Below are 24,250 nucleotides of genomic sequence, written 5' to 3'. Positions count from 1 at the left end.
CGCCTCCGGAGCAGAGCTCATGCAGAGCCCCTGCTCCCTGCCACTTCTGCTCAGACTTCTCTGCACTGAACTAAGATGGTGCCCACCTTTTATACTCCCTTCTCAATGCACCCAGGAACTGCTTCCTCCCTGCTCCTGCACTACAGGGTTCCCCTTCCTCAGTGTTCCCTCCCCCCACTCCAGCCAGGGACAGGGACTGTCGTGCCCATCTCAGGGGCATATTGGTCGCCCTGCCCCACGGCAATGTGGTGTAATGCATGCAGGTGTCGGGTCCTGATCCACACTACATCCTTACCTGAGAGTGAGATATCACACCTCTGGGTGAGGTGCAATACCTCTGTAGCAACCGAGCCCTCAGGGTGCTACAGTTCCATTTATCTTGGCTATAAAAGGGTCCCCTAGATCCCTACCCCAAGCTTTTTAAGAGAATCATATATGGCGTGCCAGGAGACTCTATGGAATGCTTTCTCAGCATCCAACGAGAGTATCTAATTACAAATTTTTAACTGCATCTAGCCCAGGAAATACTTTGTGCCTAGTAGCAGTGTCTGCTAGTCAGCGGATTATCCCGGCTGTTAAGCAAGCTACACCACCTGTAGTTTGGACACTTAATTTTTTTAAAGGAAATGCTTCGGGACCACGGGATACTCAGTGAAGAGCATCAGGAGGCACCCCAAGGCATAGGGGCTGGGACTGGCAGTAGGATGCCTTGCGGTGGACAGCCGAGCTCGATCCTTATAAAAGCTTTTTAACTGCAGCAGCTTTAGTTGACGCTACTGGAGCTGGAATTACGCTGCTGCTGGCATGAGACTTGCCCTTCAATAGATCCTTGTAAATGGATTTAAAGTGTATTCATTCAAATTAGAGAGACAATTTAAATTAAAAAGCTTAGAGCTGCCTCCACCACAGGGGGGCTCGCTCGACCCACCAGCGGACAGGCACCAGTATTGGGAGAGGGGGGCTGGCCGTCAGGGTTCACCGCGGCTCTGGCACAAACCCGGCGACGCGGAGGTGGCACGGGCAGGAGCGGACTGAACGTGTCGGCTTCTCACTTTTTGGTTTTAGAAGGGCATGACATGCCTATATCTGTGTCTCCCCCTCCTTTTACTCCTCCACCTCTTTTCTTTTCGCATGACTATATGTACTTGTCACTTTTCCATGTGTTAGTTGTGTCTTCTGAGCAGTTTGTCAGCTTTTGGACACCTTTGAAGGTGTTTTCTATGTGTTTCTATGTGTTTTTGTTTGCCTGCCATTGGTTTTAACGGTGTTCGAAGGTGTTCGACGAACAGTTCGGCGAACACACGGGTGTTCGACGAACCGAACCGAACTCGAACACTACGGGGGTGGCTCAACACTACTCTGCACCAAAATAGCATCAAATAAGCGGGAACACAGCAAACACACAATAATCAGAGAAGATTGTTATTGCATCGTCTGGTGCGAACACCTGCGGAAAATGTGCAGGAAAAAAAGCAGTAGAAAAAATGCAGCATTTACACTACGTGTGAACACTGCCCCAGTGTTACATTTTTAATACATTTATGTGGGTTTAATAGACAAAAAATATCAATCACTCCATTTTTTACACCATTTACCAATTCCCGGTAATCTGATAATCTGATCGCTGTGCTGTGCAGGTCGTTACGATTACAGGGACACCAAATATGTCCATGTTATCTGCTTATATTTTATGTTTATTATTTTTTAAAAAGTGCATTAAAAATGACAGTAATTTAAGTGTTTCTCATTATGTTTTAGTAATTTTATAGGATGAAAATAAAATCTTTTATTCTCTCTCTAGAATACAATACATAGAAATCCACTGTAATCTGTCTGTAGAGTCAGAGCCTGCTATAATATCAGAGCTTGTGGCTCATTATGTTCATCTCCTGCCTGGGATGTTAAGGGTTGTGGGTTTGAGACCTGTGGGAGGCTCTCAAAATAAAAATAATACAGTTTTGTAATTGCTTATTATTTTTATTAGTTTCATAGGAATAAAATATTGACTTTTTCACCTAAGTATATAAGTACAAAGATATACACTACTGTATTCAATGTACTTGTATAATCTGCTTCTAGAGTCACTCCCTGCTATATAGGTCAAGATTACCAAAATCTCCTACGTGTAACATTATGAGTTGTAGCTCATTGGTAAAGCTGCTGCCTGTGAGAGTAAAATGAATAAATTAACTTTAATTTATGATTGAGCTGACAGAAGCTGGGAGAACAGTTGAGACGTGATGGGACGCGGGACTGTCCCGCCGAATCCGGGACGGTTGGGAGCTATGCAACTATATTTTTCTATACTTTTCAAGTAACTTTTTAGAATAAGTTGGCATGTGAGGAATAACACTATTACCAGTCATTATATACATTGTATCCTACATTTTCACAAGATTTCCCCTAGGCAGGCTTTATGTCTTCATTTGCAGTTGTCACTGAGCTGGCAGAAGGAGACTAGCTGCTATGATGTCTCTTTTAATACTACACAGTGATGGATTCCTTCTCTTCATTTTTTAAGACACAGACAAAAGCAACAGCATCATGGAGGACAGTATATAGCAGTACTAATCAGTGTAGATGTGAATCCAGCCCTGAGATGAGGTAAAATACTTATTAGAGAGCTCAGCATGATCTTTCAGTGTCTCCCACTGCCTGTGAATCACTCTGTTCCTCACTGCTGTTTCTCCATAGAGTATAATACACTGTAGGAGATGTAATCTGACATTTTGCTGTGCTTGCAGTCTGAGTTTAACTATTTTTTTCAGCATAGATGACAAGTTAAGGAGGCAGGGGGAGGAGAAGTGCCTCATAATTAGAAAATGATTTCACTGATAATATTTTACAAATATTTTTAGGCCCCTGCGACATACATCATTATGTCACAGGGGCCTAGTAATCACAAGAGGCGCACAGGTTGCAGGCATTCGAGTGTCAGCCAAGGTAGTTTGCACTGTTCTGGTCCAGCTGTCACGGAGTTCTGTATTGGATGCTGGACCAGCGTCCTGCAAATCTATTTGCTTAACTCTAATTACAAAGTTTTTCTATATTCTCCTGTACTATTGATTTACGCAAAGTTTGTTCAAAGTTCAGTTTAAATTTAACATTCTTCTGGTGACGCTAGTTACTACTCAATGTGACCCTAGTCACTACTCACGAACTTGCCGTGAGGCAGGATAGTCAAGAGGTCTGGGATCAGTACTAAGAGGGCTCATAATAGACAAAGGGAAAAGACAAAAGTGTAGTCAGGTCACAGTTTGAGGTCACAGTATTAGGAAGGTAGTGGATCAAGACAAAGGGGTAAGTCAAACGGATGGTCAAAGTTAAATCCAAGGTCAGCAACAAAGATCAGAATACAACACAGAGCACAAAGCAAACACACACCACTTGAGCAGAGATACAATTGGCAATGGTCTGACCATTGTCAGAGTGGTAAATAGCCCTGTAATTACCAAGAACGGATTACACCTGGAGGAGATCCCACAGACCCAGGTAGTACGGGTGAGCTGTCATTCACAATACTCACACCTCTGCCTCACATTGGGCAGTTGAGCTGTCACTCACAATCCTGACTGCCCATCAAACCCCCAATCCCATAGGACAGCAGCACTGTCATTCTCAGCGTCTATAGGACACCGTGAGTGCTGAAATCGCACCACTTCTCTATTAAAACCTAGCTACAATATACTTTAGATAATGGGTCTCCAACCTGTGGCTCGGGAGCCACATGTGGTTTGTGGGCCCATGATGTTTGTCTCACCGCTGTCTGCCAGCCTGGTGCATTAGTATCAGGTCTCACAAACACCTATAAGAACAAGGTCTCCAGATGGTGATGTTTGTGAATATCCCAGCAGAGAAGAACAGATCTAGATGCAAATATACTGGGTGTGGGAGTCAAAGGGTAATAATTTAAGCTGGAAAAAGGATGATACTGCCAGTTAGAGCGTTGTGTGAAGCTGAATGTGATGGTATTCTTGTGTCAAGCACTCCCTCCACACTGAGTGTGGTAAGGTGGGAACCCCTAGATGTTAGAATACTGCCTAAAAGGGAGGAGGGCACATTGTCACAGTCAATGCTTCTCTGCAGAATGCCCACTGTCATTATAATAGTAATGGGGGGAACTGGGTATCACTACTGTGGGTGGGGGAGCAGGACAGGATGGTACTATCAGGGGGCTCTGGATGTGGTTCACCACCCTCTCTCAGAGCTAAATGTGGCTCCTAAGGTAAGAAAGGTTGGGGACTACTGCTTTAGATCAACAGTGATATAAATCGCCCAGATAACAGACTGGGGGAGATGTCCTAAGCTGCATGTGTGGCACCCCAGGGGTCTGGTTTCCACAGTAACAGCAATGTTATGTCTGAGAGCAGGTGGGAGGTCTCTTGGTCAGGAATCCTATTCATGCCACACCTCCTGCCCAGTCCTGGGAGGGGAAGGACTTCCCCTATATAAACCTGGGGCTGAGGCAGGGTTAGTCTGAAGAGTAGAGAGAAGAAGAGAAGCAGTAATAGGAAAGAAAGATCAGGAGCTCTGTGGGAGTCGTGCTAAGAGGAGGTCAGGGCTGGAAGCTGTAGAGCTCGCCCTGATTGAAGATTTCTTACCGGACCCGGAGTCCGAGGCTGTGGGGACTAACTCCTACCCAGCAGCAGAAACCGACCAGCAGGGGATTTCAGGTTCTCTGGCCCAGAAACCCGAAGGCTCGGTCACAAGAGTGGGACCAGCACCGCCGTCGTGGAGCGGAAGCTACTAGAAGGCCCAGAGTCACCGGCCATACGGGTGAGCACCACACGGTACACTCAGGGACGTGGGCTACCTTTACCCGCCTCTAGCAAGGTAGCCAGAAGAGTACAATTAGTTGGGGAGGCCTACAACTCCGCCTGGCCAAGGGGGATCCCATCAGCTCAAGGACTGACCAGGCCCCGACCGCTAGCCAGTACTCCGGGAGGGTCTATCTTTGTCACCAGTAAAGACCCTGAACTACACCGCATCGTCTCTGAGTGATTCCTGCTACCCCCATCATCCACGTCGGCTGCCCTGAGGCCATACCCCTCCCGTTGGGGGTTATACCATCCACACTGCACCATCCTTCCACCGGCCTCAGCGGTCTGCCCTGCAGCGGCAGCTCCATAGCTGCATTCAACGGATGGCGTAGTCGTCCTACATCTACTGCTAATATACCGCCACTTAGTCTGACTCCCTGGGCACGGACCGGGTCACCGCCACGAGACTACTACCCCTATCAGATCCGGCTCCGGGTAGTCCCTGCGTGCGCAACGCTGCATCACATAGGCCCAGGGCGCGTCAACTTTTGGCGTAGTCGGCAGGATTTCGTGCCCGCAACCACCGGGTACTGCGTGCCTTAAAAAGACTGTTCAAACTTACCAGTGGTGAAGATTCCCGCCATCCGGCGCCATCTTCAGCCTTCTTCCCGCCATCCGTGAAGATTCCCGCCATCCGGCGCCATCTTCAGCCTTCTTCCCGCCATCCGTGAAGATTCCCGCCATCCGGCGCCATCTTTTGCCTTCTTCCCGCCATCCGTGGAGTTTTCCCGCCGTTGCACGCCATCTTGAAGACGCCGCGCGGGAAGAAGAGGGGCGTGGACTCCGAAAGCGCGCGAGAACTGAAGCTCCGCCTCACGTCCAGACGTCGCGTAAGGTCCTGGAAGGAGCCCAGCAGACGCTGACGTCACAGGAGCGCGACGGAAGGTCCTCAACCCTGACGATCCACTGCGGAGCCGCGGCCTACGGAAGAGGATCATCGCAAGGTAGGCCACGGTCCACTAGGGGGGAGGAAGATGTCAGATACGGAGGAGAGCTTCACTGCCTCAACCCCCGCCAGCGCCACCGCTGCTGCAGTCATGCCTTTCACCATGCCCTATATCCCGGGAGCGGCCTGGCTACCCCAGTACTCAGGGGAGTCACATACTCTGCATGACTTTAGAGAAAAGCTGGATAGCCTCTTCCAGGTGTACCCCCTCACAGAAGAGCAAAAAGTGAGCATCCTGGTGGCCCAATTAACTGGGGCAGCCCAAAGGGAGGTAAAGTCCTGGCCACCTGGGGGGAGGACTGTCGCAGGGATACTAACCCGGCTGAAGGACACCTTTGATACCCGCACCTCAGCCGAGATCAAGCTTAGATTCTACGGGTGCAAGCAGCGAGCACAAGAGAGTATAAGGGACTATGCACTAAACCTACAAGAGGCCCTGAGAGCCATTAAGTACACTGACCCTGACGGCGTGGGAGACGAAGACCGGCTGTTGACTGAACAATTTATAGAGGGTTTATATTGCAATGCCCACCGAACCCAGTTGCGGGCAATGGCCTTACAGGACCCTCATCTGGGATTTGCACAGTTCAAGGACAGAGCCATCCGGGTGCTCCGAGAACCGGCACCAGGTGGCGTTGTGACCCACAGACGCCCCACTACCACTTACCACCAGGAGGCGGCGCCCTTGTCGGCAGGGCCTGTGGAAGCTGATGCGCAGGCTTTGAACAATGACCCGGCTCCCGACCTGCACCATCAGGTCCAAGAGCTAGCTAAAAGCGTTGCTGCGCTAACCCGAACTGTGCAGTCTTTACAGGTTTCTACTCCAGGGAAGATCCAGCTGGCATCCGGACCGGAGGACATCCCGTGGCGCCGACCAAGGAGGACCCCACCGGCCAGAGGAAGACCCAGCGACCGATACAACGAGGACGGACAACCTATCTGCCGCCGCTGCAATCAACCCGGACATATGGCAAGGTACTGTCCTTTAAACTGGCACAACCTAGGGTAGAGGGCCAACCCCTAGGAAAAAGATCATCAGGCCCATCAAACTGGCGTGACAAATATGTGGGAGGACGTCCAGTCTTGCCTGTGGTACTGGATGGCATTCCTATGAGTGCCCTACTGGACACTGGGTCACAGGTCACCACCATCCCGTACGTGCTCTTCAAGCAGTACTGGAATGACTCGGATATAACCCGCTACCCTGACGACGACTTGAGTATCATCGCCAGCAATGGTCAGCCCGTGCCACAGATTGGATTTAAAGAGGTGACCATTAAAATCGGTAGAGTTGAGCTGGCAGCTCAGGGACTGATCATTGTGGACATTGACAAGCGCGAGAGTCACCCAAAGATAACTCTAGGAACTAATGTAATTGAAAATTGTCTTGCAGAGGTGATTTTTATTTTACAGCAGGTTGCCAAGAACGCCAGCTCCGGCCAGCAGCGAGTGCTCCAAAAAGAGATCCGGGCACTGATGCGACGGCAACAGGTGGAACTCTCCGGCGGTGAGATTGGTAGCGTGAGAATGTGTGACCCTTTTCCTATTGCCATGCCCCCAAAAAGTGAAATGATGATTTGGTGCCGGGCGGCTATTGGTCTGAGGGGTAGAGATTACCAGGCAATGGTAGAACCAGTTTACTCAGACAGTAGGCCCACCATTTTGACAGCACGGGGGGTGGTCAATGTACGCCATGGGAGGGTGCCCGTTCGCATAATAAATATCGGGAAGAGGGAAGTGTACCTGCCCCGGTATGCCACGCTAGCCAAATTGTATACTATCAATCAGAATTCCATACAGTCCGTAGAACCCTTGCCTCCATCTTCTCCGGAGGAAGGTAACGGCTCTAAACAACAAATGGAGGATTGGTGTCAGCAACTACATTTGGGTACTGACTCCACTCCCTCACACCAGAAACAGGGAGTCTATCGGGTGGTTCAAGAGTATGAGAGAGTGTTTAGTAAACACCCGTTAGACTTCGGGCGAGTCAAGGGGGTAGAACACCACATCCCCACGGGAGACCATCCTCCCATAAAAGAGAGGTATCGACCCGTACCCCCTGCACACTACCAACACGCCAAGGGGATGCTTAGAGACATGAAGGAGGCTGGGGTAATCAGAGATAGCTGTAGCCCCTGGGCAGCTCCACTAGTGTTGGTCAAAAAGAAAGACAACACCATGAGAATGTGTGTAGATTACCGGAAAATCAACCGTATCACACACAAGGATGCGTACCCCTTACCAAGGATAGAGGAGTCTTTGGCTACTTTAAAATCTGCTAACTTCTTCTCTACCTTGGATCTCACTAGCGGGTACTGGCAGGTTCCTGTAGCAGAGGCGGACCGGGAGAAAACTGCATTCACCACCCCGATGGGACTTAGTGAGTTTACCTGCATGCCGTTCGGGCTCTGTAACGCACCAGGAACCTTCCAACGATTGATGGAATGCTGTCTGGGACACCGAAACTTTGAGACGGTTTTGTTGTACCTGGACGATGTCATCGTATATTCCAAGACTTATGAGGACCACCTGAAACACCTGGCAGAAGTGTTCGAAGCTCTGGCAAGCTACGGCCTAAAGGTGAAACCCTCCAAGTGTCACCTCCTGAAGCCAAAGGTGCAGTACCTGGGACACGTGGTGAGTGTGGACGGAGTGGCTCCCGACCCTGATAAGATCACCGCAATTAAGGAATGGCCAAGCCCCTCCAGCGTAAAGGAAGTGAGGCAGTTCCTCGGGTTGGTAGGCTACTACCGAAGGTTCATTCCCGGTTTCACCAAAAAGGCAGCCCCTATGCAGGACCTCCTGATAGGCCAGTCCAGGAAAGCCAAGAACCAGAAGCCACCCTTCAGATGGGAGAAGCTGGAAGAAGAGTCCTTCCGTCAGCTGAAGATGGCCCTCACGGGGGATGAAATCCTGGCGTACCCTGATTATAGCCAGCCCTTTATCCTCTACACCGACGCCAGTAACATCGGGCTAGGAGCCGTACTGTCCCAGATCCAGCAGGGGAAAGAACGGGTAATTGCTTACGCCAGCCGAAAACTGCGACCCACCGAAAGAAACCCTGAGAATTACAGCTCATTTAAGCTAGAGTTCCTGGCAGTGGTGTGGGCAGTCACCGAACGCTTTAAGCACTACCTCGCTTCTTCCCGGTTCACCGTGTACACGGATAACAACCCGTTGACACACCTGGACACTGCAAGACTCGGTGCCCTAGAGCAGAGATGGATGGCCCGCTTGTCCAACTATGAGTTTACAATCAAATACCGGGCAGGACGCTCCAATACCAACGCGGACGCCCTGTCCAGGATGCCAAACCTACCGAACGAGGGTGAGGATTCAGAAGACTTGGAAGAGGTCGAACTCCCTGCGTTCCACCGTCATGGGACTATCCAGTATTCCCACCGTGTAAGGGGTAAGCAAGCCGCTACGTTCAACCCCTTACCTCACTACAACTGGGCGGAAACGCAAGACAGTGACCCTGCCGTCCGGCTGGTGAAGGAGATGCTGACTCAGCCAGAAGCTCGCCTTGACCCAGACGCTCCGGAGGAGGCCAAGCAACTGTGGGCAGAGAAGAGTCGACTGTTCCTTTACAAGGGGAAGTTGTGCCGCAGAATGGTTAACTCCCGGACGCATGAACTGATCTGGCAAGTAGTGGTGCCAAGAAGGGACGCAGCTATGGTGATGGAGGCATACCACGACGGGGCTGGGCACTTCGGATGGAAGAAGCTGGAGTTCCTGCTGCGCGGGCGGTTCCATTGGGTAGGCATGAGAGGAACCATCGAGAGGTGGTGCAGAGACTGTGGCCCATGCAACCTAAGAAGGAAGGACCGTGCCAGCCAGAAGACCCCCCTTCAGTCCATCGTCACCCGGCAGCCATTGGAACTGGTCGCCTTGGATCATGTAAAACTGACCCCAAGCAGAAGTGGCTACGTCTACGCATTAACCATCGTGGATCACTACTCCCGGTTCTTGGTTGTCGTCCCCGTCAAGGACTTAACGGCTCAAACAGCAGCTAGAGCCTTCCAGCAGCACTTCTGCCGTCCACACGGCTACCCAGAGCAGGTGCTGACGGACCAGGGACCTGCCTTTGAAGCGGAGGTCTTCCAAGAGTTCTGTACTCTGTATGGCTGCCGGAAGATCAGGACGACACCCTATCATCCGCAAACTAATGGACTTTGTGAGAAAATGAACCAGGTGGTGATAGATTTTCTAAAAACATTGCCCCTGGAAGAACGCAGTCTGTGGCCTGAGAAGCTGCCCGACCTGGTGGACCTATACAACTACATCCCTGTAGGTTCCACCAACTGTACCCCGGCTTACCTAATGAGGGCAAGACCCGGTAAGCTACCTGTTGACCTGGAGATGGGAGTCCTGACACCCGAGGACACTTCACCGGAAGCAGACTGGGACACAGAGAGGCAGCAGCAGTACCGGAAAGTACAGGAGAGCGTGGAGCGAACTCTCTGTCTAGCTAGGGAAAGACAAGAGAAAACTTACAACCAGTATGCTCCCGCTGTTCCCTTGGTACCCGGAGAGCAGGTCTTGAAGAGGAAAAGACAGCTCCACAAGTTGGACGACCAGTGGGAGAAGGACCCGTACATCGTACTGCCCTCAAGCCACGACAACCCAAAGGTCTGTACCATCAGTAAAGACGGAGGGGAAACCACAACCATTGTATCCCGGGATCACCTGAAGAAGTGTCCCGAACAGCTACGGAACCCTGAAGAGGAACAAGAAGACCCTCGACCCATAGAGGAAAGGGAAGATGTGGTTAGTACTGTGCTCGGAGACTTCCCTCGGTCCTGGACTCAAGTCAATGGTGCAGTTGTGGTACCCGTCCTCACGTTCCTCCAACCAGCATCCCAAGTACTTACGGAGCAACCGGTAGAGCTGGAAGAACAGCCGGTCCAGGAGGCAGAAGACTCCACACAAGCAGATCAGGAGGATCAACCCTCTGCTTATAGTGAGCCTGCCATACCCCTAGTGAGCCAAAGAGCCCGTAGACAGCTGCCCAGTTTATCCTTGACAGCTCCTACACCCTGTAGTTCAGGGCCAGACAGTCAGCTCCGTAGGTCCACTAGGGCCACTAGAGGCCAGTTACCCGCACGTTGGAGGATTTGAAGTGTTTAAATTGTTTTATTTGTGGTCACCTGTCTGTTACTTGTAAATAATTATGTGTTTCTAGTTATTTTTAGGAGTCCTTGGTGGATTACCGGGAATCCTTGTACAATTGGTTGGAGCGTAACTTAGGAATGGACTAAAGATTGTTAAGGACTCGGGGCAGGACAGACCCCTACCTGGTTACGTCTCCCTGTTTTGGTGAAATGGACACCTTGATTTTCTTCAAAAACTGCACCCGGTTGCGGACACGCCGTGACCATTCTAATATGTTTTTTTTTATTATTGTACCGTTTCTGTTTGTATTGGTTATGTTTTTCTAAAAATATGTTTAGTCCCGGAGTACTAAATTTCACTAGGGGGGAATGTGGCACCCCAGGGGTCTGGTTTCCACAGTAACAGCAATGTTATGTCTGAGAGCAGGTGGGAGGTCTCTTGGTCAGGAATCCTATGCATGCCACACCTCCTGCCCAGTCCTGGGAGGGGAAGGACTTCCCCTATATAAACCTGGGGCTGAGGCAGGGTTAGTCTGAAGAGTAGAGAGAAGAAGAGAAGCAGTAATAGGAAAGAAAGATCAGGAGCTCTGTGGGAGTCGTGCTAAGAGGAGGTCAGGGCTGGAAGCTGTAGAGCTCGCCCTGATTGAAGATTTCTTACCGGACCCGGAGTCCGAGGCTGTGGGGACTAACTCCTACCCAGCAGCAGAAACCGACCGGCAGGGGATTTCAGGTTCTCTGGCCCAGAAACCCGAAGGCTCGGTCACAAGAGTGGGACCAGCACCGCCGTCGTGGAGCGGAAGCTACTAGAAGGCCCCGAGTCACCGGCCATACGGGTGAGCACCACACGGTACACTCAGGGACGTGGGCTACCTTTACCCGCCTCTAGCAAGGTAGCCAGAAGAGTACAATTAGTTGGGGAGGCCTACAACTCCGCCTGGCCAAGGGGGATACCATCAGCTCAAGGACTGACCAGGCCCCGACCGCTAGCCAGTACTCCGGGAGGGTCTATCTTTGTCACCAGTAAAGACCCTGAACTACACCGCATCGTCTCTGAGTGATTCCTGCTACCCCCATCATCCATGTCGGCTGCCCTGAGGCCATACCCCTCCCGTTGGGGGTTATACCATCCACGCTGCACCATCCTTCCACCGGCCTCAGCGGTCTGCCCTGCAGCGGCAGCTCCATAGCTGCATTCAACGGGTGGCGTAGTCGTCCTACATCTACTGCTAATATACCGCCACTTAGTCTGACTCCCTGGGCACGGACCGGGTCACCGCCACGAGACTACTACCCCTATCAGATCCGGCTCCGGGTAGTCCCTGCGTGTGACGCACCCCTGGGCCTGTGTCGCGCAGCGTTGCGCATGCGGGAGCTTACCCGGAGCCGGATCTGTTGAGGGTTGTAGTCTCGTGGCGGTGACCCGGTCCGTGCCCAGGGAGTCAGACTAAGTGGCGCTGTATTAGCGGTAGATGTTGTACGACTACGCCACCCGTTGAATGCAGCGAAGGAGCTGCCGCTGCAGGGCAGGCCGCTGAGGCCGGTGGTAGGATTGTGCAGCGTGATAGTATCACCCCCAACGGGAGGGGTATGGCCTCGGGGCAGCCGACGTGGATGATGGGGGTAGCAGGAACCACTCGGAGACGGTACGGTGTAGTTCAGGGTCTTTACTGGTGACAAAGATAGACCCTCCCGGAGTACTGCTAGCGATTGGGGCCTGGTCAGTCCTTGAGCAGATGGGATCTCCCCTGGCCAGGCGGAGTTGTAGGCCTCCCAAACTAACTGTACTCTTCTGGCTACCTTGCTAGTGGCGGGTATAAGTAGCCCACGTCCCTGAGTGTACCGTGTGGTGCTCACCCGTATGGCCGGTGACTCGGGGCCTTCTAGTAGCTTCCGCTCCACGACGGCGGTGCTGGTCCCACGCGTGTGACCGTGCCTTCTGGTTTCTTTTCCAGAGGACCTGAAATCCCCTGCCGGTCGGTTTCTGCTGCTGGATAGGAGTTAGTCCCCACAGCCTCGGACTCCGGGTCCGGTGATAGCTTCTCAGTCAGGGCGAGCTCTGCAGCTGCCAGACCCTGACTCCTTGTAGCACTGCTCCCACAGAGCTCCTGTTGTTTCTTCCTATGCTGCTTCTCTTCTCTGTCTCTACTTCTTCTCTACTCACTAACCCTGCCTCAGCCCCAGGTTTATATAGGGGAAGTTCTTCCCCTCCCAGGACTGGGCAGGAGGTGTGGCATGCACAGGATCCCTGACCAAGAGACCTCCCACCTGCTCTCAGACATAACATTGCCGTTACTGTGGAAACCAGACCCCTGGGGTGCCACATTCCCCCCTAGTGAAATTTAGTACTCTGGGACTAAACATATTTTTAGAAAAGCATAACACGGTATAAACAATAATAATACAATAAGAAAAACACATAAAGATGGTTACGGCGTGTCCGCAACCGGGTGCAGTCTTTGAAGAAAAGCAAGGTATCCATTTCACCAAAACAGGGAGACGTAACCAGGTAGGGGTCTGTCCTGCCCCAAGTCCTTAACAGTCTTTAGTCCATTCCTAGGTTACGCTCCAACCATGTACAAGGATTCCCGGTAAATCCACCAAGGACTCCTAAAAATAACTAGAAACACATAATTATACACAAGCAACAAGAAAACAGGTAACCACAAATAAAACAATTTATACACTTCAAATCCTCCAACGTGCGGGTAACTGGCCTCTAGTGGCCCTAGTGGACCTACGGAGCTGACTGTCTAGCCCTGAACTACAGGGTGTAGGAGCTGTCAAGGGTAAACTGGGCAGCTGTCTACCGGCTCTTTGGCTCACTAGGGGTACGGCAGGCTCACTATAAGCAGAGGGTTGATCCTCCTGTTCTGCTTGTGTGGAGTCTTCTGCCTCCTGGACCGGCTGCTCTTCCAGCTCTACCTGTTGCTCCGTAGGCACTTGGGATGCTGGTTGGAGGAACGTGAGGACGGGTACCACAACTGCACCATTGACTTGAGTTCAGGACCGAGGGAAGTCTCCGAGCACAGTACTAACCATATCTTCCCTTTCCTCTACGGGTCGATGGTCTTCTTGTTCCTCTTCAGGGTTCCGTAGCTGTTCAGGACACTTCTTCAGGTGATCCCGGGATACAATGGCTATGGTCTCCCCTCCGTCTTTACTGATGGTACAGACTTTCGGGTTCTCGTGGCTTGAGGGCAGTACGGTGTACGGGTCCTTCTCCCACTGGTCGTCCAACTTGTGGAGCCGTCTTTTCCTCTTCAAGGCCTGCTCTCCGGGTACCAGGGGAACAGCGGGAGCATACTGGTTGTAAGTTTTCTCTTGTCTTTCCCTAGCCTGACAGAGACTTCGCTCCACGCTCTCCTGTACTTTCCGGTACTGCTGCTGCCTCTCTGTGTCCCAGTCTGCTTCCGGTGAAGTGTCCTCGGGTGTCAGGACTCCCATTTCCAGGTCAACAGGTAACTTACCAGGTCTCGCCTTCATTAGGTAAGCCGGGGTACAGTTGGTGGAACCTACCGGGATGTGGTTGTATAGGTCCACTAGATCGGGCAGCTTCTCAGGCCACAGACTGCGTTCTTCCAGGGGCAATGTTTTTAGAAGATCTATCACCACCTGGTTCATTTTCTCACAAAGTCCATTAGTTTGCGGATGATAGGGTGTCATCCTTATCTTCCGGCAGCCATACAGAGTGCAGAATTCTTGGAAGACCTCCGCTTCAAAGGCAGGTCCCTGATCCGTCAACACTTGGTCCGGGTACCCGTGTGGACGGCAGAAATGCTGCTGGAAGGCTCTAGCTGCTGTTCAAGCTGTTAAGTCCTTGACGGGGACGACAACCAAGAACCGGGAGTAATGATCCACAATGGTTAACGCGTAGACGTAGCCACTTCTGCTTGGGGTCAGTTTTACATGATCCAAGGCTACCAGTTCCAACGGCTGCCGGGTGACGATGGACTGCAGGGGAGTCTTCTGGCTGGCACGGTCCTTCCTTCCTAGGTTGCACGGGCCACAGTCTCTGCACCACCTCTCGATGGTTCCCCTCATGCCTACCCAGTGGAACCGCCCACGCAGCAGGAACTCCAGCTTATTCCATCCGAAGTGTCCAGCCCCGTCGTGGTATGCTTCCATCACCATGGCTGCGTCTCTCCGTGGCACCACTACTTGCCAGATCAGTTCATGCGTCCGGGAGTTAACCATTCTGCGGCACAACTTCCCCTTGTAAAGGAACAGTCGACTCTTCTCAGCCCACAGTTGCTTGGCTTCCTCCGGAGCGTCTGGGTCAAGGCGAGCCTCTGGCCGAGTCAGCATCTCCGTCACCAGCCGGACGGCAGGGTCACTGTCTTGCGTTTCCTCCCAGTTGTAGTGAGGCAAGGGGTTAAACGTAGCGGCTTGCTTACTCCTTACCCGATGGGAATACTGGATAGTCCCATGACGGTGGAACGCGGGGAGTTCGACTTCTTCCAGTCCCTCTGGATCTTCTCCTACGTCCGGTAGGTTTGGCATCCTGGACAGGGCGTCCGCGTTGGTATTGGAGCGTCCTGCCCGGTATTTGATTGTGAACTCGTAGTTGGACAGACGGGCCATCCATCTCTGCTCTAGGGCACCGAGTCTTGCCGTGTCCAGGTGTGTCAACGGGTTGTTATCCGTGTACACGGTGAACCGGGAAGAAGCGAGGTAGTGCTTAAAGCGTTCGGTGACTGCCCACACCACTGCCAGGAACTCTAGCTTAAATGAGCTGTAATTCTCAGGGTTTCTTTCGGTGGGTCGCAGTTTTCGGCTAGCGTAAGCGATTACTCGTTCTTTCCCCTGCTGGATCTGGGACAGTACGGCTCCTAGCCCGATGTTACTTGCGTCGGTGTAGAGGATAAAGGGCTGGCTGTAATCAGGGTACGCCAGGATTTCATCCCCCGTGAGGGCCATCTTCAGCTGGCGGAAGGACTCTTCTTCTAACTTCTCCCATTTGAAGGGCGGCTTCTGGTTCTTGGCCTTCCGGGACTGGCCTATCAGGAGGTCCTGCATAGGAGCTGCCTTTTTGGTGAAACCGGGGATGAATCTGCGGTAATAGCCTACCAACCCGAGGAACTGCCGCACTTCCTTTACACTGGAGGGACTTGGCCATTCCTTAATTGCGGTGATCTTATCAGGGTCGGGAGCCACTCCGTCAGCGCTCACCACGTGTCCCAGGTACTGCACCTTTGGTTTCAAGAGGTGACACTTGGAGGGTTTTACCTTTAAGCCGTAGCTTGCCAGAGCTTCGAACACTTCCGCCAGGTGTTTCAGGTGGTCCTCATAAGTCTTGGAATATACGATGACATCGTCCAGGTACAACAGGACCGTCTCGAAGTTTCTGTGGCCCAGACAGCACTCCATTAATCGTTGGAAGGTTCCCGGTGCGTTGCAGAGTCCGAACGGCATACAGGTAAACTCGCTAAGTCCCATCGGGGTGGTGAATGCGGTCTTCTCCCGGTCCGCCTCTGCTACAGGAACCTGCCAGTACCCGCTAGTGAGATCCAAGGTAGAGAAGAAGTTAGCAGATCTTAAAGCAGCCAAAGACTCCTCTATCCTTGGTAAGGGGTACGCATCCTTGTGTGTGATACGGTTAATTTTCCGGTAATCTACACACATCCTCATGGTGTTGTCTTTCTTTTTGACTAAGACTAGTGGAGCTGCCCAGGGGCTACAGCTATCCCTGATCACCCCAGCCTCCTTCATGTCCCTAAGCATCCCCTTGGCGTGTTGGTAGTGTGCAGGGGGTACGGGTCGATACCTCTCTTTTATGGGAAGATGGTCTCCCGTGGGGATGTGGTGTTCTACCCCCTTGACTCGCCCGAAGTCTAACGGGTGTTTACTAAACACTCTCTCGTACTCTTGAACCACCCGATAGACTCCCTGTTTCTGGTGTGAGGGAGTGGAGTCAGTACCCAAATGTAGTTGCTGACACCAGTCCTCCATTGTTTCCTTAGAGCCGTTACCTTCCTCCGGGGAAGATGGAGGCAAGGGTTCTACGGACTGTATGGAATTTTGATTGATGGTATACAATTTGGCTAGCGTGGCATACCGGGGCAGGTACACTTCACTCTTCCCGATATTTATTATGCGAACGGGCACCCTCCCATGGCGTACATTGACCACCGCCCGTGCTGTCAAAATGGTGGGCCTACTGTCTCAGTAAACTGGTTCTACCATTGCCTGGTAATCTCTACCTCTCAGACCAATAGCTGCCCGGCACCAAATCATCATTTCACTTTTTGGGGGCATGGCAATAGGGAAAGGGTCACACATTCTTACGCTACCAATCTCACCACCGGAGAGTTCTATCTGTTGCCGTCGCATCAGTGCCCGGATCTCTTTCTGGAGCACTCGCTGCTGGCCGGAGCTGGCGTTCTTGGCAACCTGTTGTAAAAGGAAAATCACCTCTGCAAGACAATTTTCAATTACATTAGTTCCTAGAGTTATCTTTGGGTGACTCTCGTGTTTGTCAATGTCTACAATGATCAGTCCCTGTGCTGCCAGTTCGACTCTACCGATTTTAATGGTCACCTCTTTAAATCCAATCTGTGGCACGGGCTGACCATTGCTGGCGATGATACTCAAGTCGTCGTCAGGGTAGCGGGTGATATCCGAGTCATTCCAGTACTGCTTGAAGAGCACGTACGGGATAGTGGTGACCTGTGACCCGGTGTCCAATAGGGCACTCATAGGGATGCCATCCAGTACCACAGGCAAGACTGGACGTCCTCCCACATATCTGTCGCGCCAGTTCGATGGGCCTGATGATCTTTTTCCTGGGGGTTGGCCCTCTACCCCAGGTTGTGCCAGTTTAAAGGACAGTACCTTGCCATATGTCCGGGTTGATTGCAGCGGCGGCAGATGGGTTGTCCGTCCTCGTTGTATCGGTCGCTGGGTCTTCCTCTGGCCGGTGGGGTCCTCCTTGGTCGACGCCACGGGATGTCCTCCGGTCCGGATGCCAGCTGGATCTTCCCTGGAGTGGAAACCTGTAAAGACTGCACAGTTCGGGTTAGCGCAGCAACGCTTTTAGCTAGCTCTTGGACCTGATGGTGCAGGTCTGGAGCCGGGTCATTGTTCAAAGCCTGCGCATCAGCTCCCACAGGCCCTGCCGACAAGGGCGCTGCCTCCTGGTGGTAAGTGGTAGTGGGGCGTCTGTGGGTCACAACGCCACCTGGTGCTGGTTCTCGGAGCACCCGGATGGCTCTGTCCTTGAACTGTGCAAATCCCAGATGAGGGTCTTGTAAGGCCATTGCCCGCAACTGGGTTCGGTGGGCATTGTAATATAAACCCTCTAAAAATTGTTCAGTCAACAGCCTGTCCTCGTCTCCCACGCCGTCAGGGTCGGTCTGCTTAATGGCTCTCAGGGCCTCTTGTAGGTTCAGGGCATAGTCCCTTATACTCTCATGTGCCCGCTGTTTGCACCCGTAGAATCTAAGCTTGATCTCGGCTGAGGTGCGGGTATCAAAGGTGTCCCTCAGCCGGGTTAGTATCTCTGCGACAGTCTTCCTCCCAGGTGGCCAGGACTTTACCTCCCTTTGGGCTGCCCCGGTTAATTGGGCCAACAGGATGCTCACTTTTTGCTCCTCTGTGAGGGGATACACCTGGAAGAGGCTATCCAGCTTTTCTCTAAAGTCATGCAGGGTATGTGACTCCCCTGAGTACTGGGGTAGCCAGGCTGCCCCCGGGATATAGGGCATGGTGAAAGGCATGACCGTAACGGCGGGGGTTGAAGCGGTGAAGCTCTCCTCCGTATCCGACATCCTTCTCCCCCCTAGTGGACCGTGGCCTACCTTGCGATGATCCTCTTCCGTAGGCCGCGGCTCCGCAGTGGATCGTCAGGGTTGAGGACCTTCCGTCGCGCTCCTGTGACGTCAGCGTCTGCTGGGCTCCTTCCAGGACCTTACGCGACGTCTGGACGTGAGGCGGGGCTTCAGTTCTCGCGCGCTTTTGGAGTCCATGCCCCTCTTCTTCCCGCGCGGCGTCTTCAAGATGGCGTCCAACGGCGGGAAAACTCCACGGAAGGCAGGAAGAAGGCTGAAAATGGCGCTGGATGGCGGGAATCTTCACCACTGGTAAGTTTGAACAGTCTTTTTCAGGCACGCAGTACCCGGTGGTTGCGGGCACGAAATCCTGCCGACTACGCCAAAAGTTGACGCACCCCTGGGCCTGTGTCGCGCAGCGTTGCGCATGCGGGAGCTTACCCGGAGCCGGATCTGTTGAGGGTTGTAGTCTCGTGGCGGTGACCCGGTCCGTGCCCAGGGAGTCAGACTAAGTGGCGCTGTATTAGCGGTAGATGTTGTACGACTACGCCACCCGTTGAATGCAGCGAAGGAGCTGCCGCTGCAGGGCAGACCGCTGAGGCCGGTGGTAGGATTGTGCAGCGTGATAGTATCACCCCCAACGGGAGGGGTATGGCCTCAGGGCAGCCGACGTGGATGATGGGGGTAGCAGGAACCACTCGGAGACGGTACGGTGTAGTTCAGGGTCTTTACTGGTGACAAAGATAGACCCTCCCGGAGTACTGCTAGCGATTGGGGCCTGGTCAGTCCTTGAGCAGATGGGATCTCCCCTGGCCAGGCGGAGTTGTAGGCCTCCCAAACTAACTGTACTCTTCTGGCTACCTTGCTAGAGGCGGGTATAAGTAGCCCACATCCCTGAGTGTACCGTGTGGTGCTCACCCGTATGGCCGGTGACTCGGGGCCTTCTAGTAGCTTCCGCTCCACGACGGCGGTGCTGGTCCCACGCGTGTGACCGTGCCTTCGGGTTTCTTGGCCAGAGGATCTGAAACCCCCTGCCGGTCGGTTTCTGCTGCTGGATAGGAGTTAGTCCCCACAGCCTCGGACTCCGGGTCCGGTGATAGCTTCTCAGTCAGGGCGAGCTCTGCAGCTGCCAGCCCCTGACTCCTTGTAGCACTGCTCCCACAGAGCTCCTGTTGTTTCTTCCTATGCTGCTTCTCTTCTCTGTCTCTACTTCTTCTCTACTCACTAACCCTGCCTCAGCCCTAGGTTTATATAGGGGAAGTTCTTCCCCTCCCAGGACTGGGCAGGAGGTGTGGCATGCACAGGATCCCTGACCAAGAGACCTCCCACCTGCTCTCAGACATAACATTGCCGTTACTGTGGAAACCAGACCCCTGGGGTGCCACACGTGCGCAACGCTACATCACATAGGCCCAGGGCGCGTCACATGCAAGAAAATCCAAAAATCTTATATGCTTTGTATTGCTTTTAGTATGTGTATTGGACACTTTCTCAGCCTTCCTCAATGAGTGGGTGTGGTGTACCTCAGAAAGGGGCATGGCTTCATGAAAAAGAAGGTGTAACTTGAGTTTGCAACTCCAGGGAGTTGATTTATTAAAGGAAACCTGTCTGCAGGATTTAGCCCTATAAACCAAAGGCATGAGTATAATGGCGCTGTGATGCTGATTAATATGATACCTGATGTGAAGGGATCCACTCAGTGGTTGCTGAATACTCACGTTATGAAGTTTTCAGCAGATGACATCTTCTGTTCTCCAGTGTGCTTCGTTCTCGTTCTCCGACCCCCCCCCCCCATCAGTCTCCTTTGTTTCTTGTGCAGGTCACTGATTATTCAGTGACCTACCTCCTTTTTAAAATTCAGCACTGCCGCCATCATTGTGTGGGTGACGCGTGCGCAGTGGGAGCCGGACTTCAATAAAATGGCGCCGGATGTGGCGCATGCTCAGTTCGAAATTTCGGCTCTGAACTGAGGTTTTACTATCAGGTCCAGTACGTTTGGCTGCGGCATGCAGTATGGAGCAGAGCCCCCTCCAGTTGATGTTCTCATTAAACAGTACGTTTCAAGGTCCTGCCTCTGGTCTGCCCGAACTTTCCCCACCTCAACGGCTTCTGTTGGTACTAGGGACTCCACACCTTTCCTGAGGCCCGCCACTGTTCCCTCTCACTCTTCCCCGACCGGCCTCTTCCTCCTAGGAGAGAATGATACATGGACTCCAATGCCTGCTCCGAACCATAGGCCCCACACCATCCAAGGATCTGCGATAGGCTTTTGATGCGTTCTCCTGCAGTTTGGAAGCTTGGTACTTAGAGGACCCATCGCAGCTTGTACATGAATTGCACTTGAACCTTTCACTAATACTATCTGAGACTCCCTATCAGGAAGTGCTTCCCCTTTTTGTGGGCTATTCCCAAACCGTTTAACTGTATCTTACCCAGTGTGTACTAACTATATCTCTACAGCCCTCCAATGGTTCCCCTATTGGACAGCCCTCACGAATCCCTGGGGACGGCCTTGAGGTTAGACCTCCAGGAAACTGAACACAAACCAGCCATAAGGATAAATACATTTTTATATATAAATAACATATGCAAAACGAAAAACACTTTCATCAATTTAACACACTTGCCACGTCTTCTTGAGCACTGCTCACCCCGTTATATAGCCACGCCTCGACTCCTACCCAGCTCTGTCCATTTTGGCAGCTACAGTGGAGGAAATAAGTATTTGATCCCTTGCTGTTTTTGTAAGTTTGCCCACTGACAAAGACATAAACAGTCTATAATTTTAAGGATAGGTTAATTTTAACATTGAGAGATAGAATATCCCCAAAAAAATCAAGAAAATCACAATGTATAAATTAGATAAATTCATTTGCATTTTGCAGTGAGAAATAAATATTCGATCCCCTACAAACCATTATGAGTTCTGGCTCCTACAGATTAGTTAGACACTCCTAATCAACTCGTTGCCTGCATTAAAGACAGCTGTCTTACATAGTCACCTGTATAAAAGACTCCTTTCCACAGACTCAATTAATCAGTCAGACTCTAACCTTTACAACAGGGGTCTCAAACACGCGGCCCGCGGGCCGCATGCGGCCCCTGAGGCTGCTTTATGCGGCCCGCAGGCACAAACCCCTTGACGATCCCGACCTGGTCCTGGAGGAGCCGCCGACAGCAGCGCTGCATTGCCGCACACAGAGACTGTCTCCCAGCACAGCATTTCCAATGACAGCCGCTGGCCAATCAGAGGCCAGCAGCTGATATCTGCGTGTCGGCGCAGCGAGTATGACGTCATTGCCATACGCAGATGTCAGCTGCTGGCCTCTGATTGGCCGGCGGCTGGCATTGGAAATGCTGTGCTGGGAGACAGTCTGTGTGCGGCAATGCAGCGCGGCTGTCGGCGGCTCCTCCTGGACCAGGTCGGGATCGTCAAGGGGTCTGACTCTGTGGTGCCTGCGGGCCACATCTGCAGGAAGGCCGCCGAGGGAACGGAGGACAGATGAGAATCATCTTTTTTTTTTTTTTATGTGTGTGAAGAACAGCACAGGGGGCACATAGCCACAAGAGGGGACCTGGATGGGGCACATAGCCACAAGAGGGGACCTGGATGGGGCACATAGCCACAAGAGGGGACCTGGATGGGGCACATAGCCACAAGAGGGGACCTGGATGGGGCACATAGCCACAGGATGGGGACCTGGATGGGGCACATAGCCACAAGATGGGGACCTGGATGGGGCACATAGCCACAAGATGGGGACCTGGATGGGGCACATAGCCACAGGATGGGGACCTGGTTGGGGCACATAGCCACAGGATGGGGACCTGGTTGGGGCACATTAGTACAAGATGGGGACATTACTACAAGATGGGATGAAACTAAATGGGATGAAACTAAATGGGAGGAGACACAGATTAGATATTAGGAAAAACTTTTTGACAGTTAGGGTGATTAATGAGTGGAACAGGCTGCCACGAGAGGTGGTGAGTTCCCCTTCAATGGACGTCTTCAAACAGAGGCTGGACAGACATCTGTCTGAGATGATCTAGTGAATCCTGCTTTGAGCAGGGGGTTGGACCAGATGACCCAGGAGGTCCCTTCCAACTCTACCATTCTATGATTCTATGATTCTATGATTCTATGTTTGCCATTATTACTATATGATGCTAATGGTATGACAATTTTACTGTATGTGGCCAATTGGAGGAAAGAAAATTGTAAAAATCAAAAAAATAAAAATAAAGCATGAAAAAATATTGGGCACTAAAAATGCTGTTTAATATGTAAACTAAAGTAAACACAAAAAAGTACACGTTTATTATCGCCACATCCATAACGACCCAAGCTATAAAAAAATAAACACGGGAAAAATGTTCAAAAGGTGTATACAAAAAAAAAATGGTATCACTAAAAATGTCACATTGAACAAAAAATGCGGCCCCCCAAATTCAAATTTTTTCCATTTGTGGCCCATATACCCAGCCGAGTTTGAGACCCCTGCTCTACAACATGGGCAAGACCAAATAGCTTTCTAAGGATGTCAGGGACAAGATCATAGACCTGCACAAAGCTGGAATGGGCTACAAAACCATAAGTAAGACGCTGGGTGAGAAGGGGACAACTGTTGGTACAATAGTAAGAAAATGGAAGAAATACAAAATGACTGTCAATTGACATCGATCTGGGGCACCATGCAAAATCTCACCTCGTGGGGTATCCTTGATCATGAGGAAGGTGAGAGATCAGCCTAAAACTACATGGGGGGAACTTGTTAATGATCTCAAGGCAGCTGGGACCACAGTCACCAAGAAAACCATTGTTAACACATTACACCTTAAAGGTTTAAAATCCTGCAGTGCCCGCAAGGTCCCCCTGCTCAAGAAGGCACATGTGCAGGCCCGTTTGAAGTTTGCCAATGAACACCTGGATGATTCTGTGAGTTATTGGGAGAAGGTGTTGTGGTCAGATGAGACAAAAATTGAGCTCTTTGGCATTAACTCAACTCGCTGTGTTTGGAGGAAGAAGAAGGATGAATACAACCCTAAGAACATCGTCCCAACCGTAAAGCATGGTGGGGGAAACATTATATTTTTGGGGGTACTTTTCTGCAAAGGGGACATGATGACTGCACCATACTGAAGGGAAGATGGATGGGGTCATGTATCGCGAGATTTTGGCCAACAACCTCCTTCCCTCAGTAAGAGCATTGAAGATGGGTCGTGGCTGGGTCTTCCAGCAAGACAATGACCGAAAACATACAGCCAGGGCAACAAAGGAGTGGCCTAGCCAGTCTCCAGTCTCAAAAAGAAGCACAGTAAGGTCATGGAGTGGCCTAGCCAGTCTCCAGACCTTAATCCCCTAGAAAACTTATGGGGGGAGTTGAAGCTCCGAGTTGCCAAGCGACAGCCTCAAAATCTTAATGATTTAGACATGATCTGCAAAGAGGAGTGGACCAAAATTCCTCCTGACATGTGCGCAAGCCTCATCATCAACTACAAAAAGAGTCTGACTACTGTGCTTGCCAACAAGGGTTTTGCCACCAAGTATTTAGTATTCTTTGCAAGAGGGATCAAATACTTATTTCTCACTGCAAAATGCAA

The sequence above is a fragment of the Phyllobates terribilis genome, unplaced genomic scaffold (assembly GCF_046119375.1).
Source record: "Phyllobates terribilis strain yellow unplaced genomic scaffold, ASM4611937v1 Scaffold_11__3_contigs__length_659146591, whole genome shotgun sequence".
Classification (NCBI taxonomy): domain Eukaryota; kingdom Metazoa; phylum Chordata; class Amphibia; order Anura; family Dendrobatidae; genus Phyllobates; species Phyllobates terribilis.
Note: the sequence above shows the minus strand (reverse complement) of the source record.